Raw genomic sequence first — 1,565 nt, 5'->3', positions numbered from 1 at the left:
TTAGCATTCTTTTGGTACTGACATCCTAGTAGGAAGAGAATGCAACCCACAAGAAATCCTGAAAACCACCCAAGAATAGTAGGTGGAACCCTGTAGGGGTGCAAGAGAGGTAAGAGGGAAGTTAAAAGGAGAAACCTGGATCAGGCAAGATCTGTGAGAGAGCCAGGCTGAGAGACTATTCTGCACAAATGCCTCAAAGCAGGACAACTCTAGAAGTGACCTTTAAACAGGTAGAGCTCTGTCTGTAATTCATTGAGAAACCCACTGTCCTTTCACCACTGCAAGCCTTTGCTGGAGTCCCTGAGAATACGCCATGAATACTAGCATAGCCCAGAGTAGTGATCCCTTCAAAGAAGACATGGACATGCTGGGGCACAGAGCACAGGACCATTGAGTGTACAGCTGCTGCTTCTGTGGATGGAAGTCAAGAGCTTTTCTGATAGCCCTGAATATAGGCTTGAGGTAATGAGCCATGCAGATACCACGTTTAGATAGCCACAGGGGTCTAGATTCAGCAGAGAGAGCTGTGTCTGGAGCTAGATGAGGGAGCAGAAACATGAAGATGCATAAATATGTAAATCCTCCTGAGAATTTGGACCTATTTATTGAATGCAAAAGGAAGCCTTGTGCAGGTGTTGAGCAGAGGAATCATGTGATTACATTAACGTTTTCAAAATTTTCCTGTTTGCTGTGTGGCTCAAGGGCCTGAATAGAAGCAAAGGAGGCAGCACAGTAAGTAGTCACTGCAGTGCAGAAAAATACAGTGGCTCAGGCAAGTGGTTATATAGAGGGGAAAGGGAACTGTAGTGCAGGAGGATTTAATATTAGTTAGGATATAAAGAATAGAATTGCACATGGCCAAGCAGCTGAAAGTGGAGTTGCCATCCACACTGATGTGGCAGGTTGAGGCTGTTGCAGCATTTGAAAACACTGGGAAAGACCAAAGACTTAGACTCAATTCAAATTTTGATTAAGTGGATGTATTCTTACTGCTAGCATGGCAGCCTTATATACAAACAGCATGTGGAGCTGAAGGGGACTAAAGGAAGGGTTTATAAAGATAGATATCAAAAGTGTACATTACAATTATCTATAGAATCCACAGCTGGGCAAGGAAATTGTTTGGTTCCCTCAACTGTTTCTCTTTCCCATTACACAGCAATAAAAAGACCACTTGATCCCAGTCCCATAGCAATAAGCAAGCTTACAAAAGTGAAATGCAAGGCCGGCCGTTAAATACCTCATAGCAGGAACACCATTATCCCATTCTTATCTCACCTGTAGGCCATTGGGATCTCACAGGCATTCCAGGGCAAAGGTCAACAGTCTCTAAGGGATGGCTGGTACCATACAAAGTTTCTCTAACCATCACAGGAAAGTTGCATGTAAGTTATTACACAGTTCTGTGTAATAACTTCTGGGGGTAGTGTCTCTAAGAATGGGATAGAGCAATTTATTTCTGGGCAGGCAATCACACAGTGACATCATCAGGTTAAGGCTCACTGTCACATTCCCACAAGGCAAGGCCATAGGAACAGAGGTAGACAGGAAGGCCAAGGATGTCT

This window comes from Meriones unguiculatus, chromosome 14, assembly GCF_030254825.1.
Source record: "Meriones unguiculatus strain TT.TT164.6M chromosome 14, Bangor_MerUng_6.1, whole genome shotgun sequence".
Lineage (NCBI taxonomy): Eukaryota > Metazoa > Chordata > Mammalia > Rodentia > Muridae > Meriones > Meriones unguiculatus.
The sequence above is the reverse complement of the archived record's forward strand: the minus strand, read 5'-3'. Positions refer to the sequence as shown.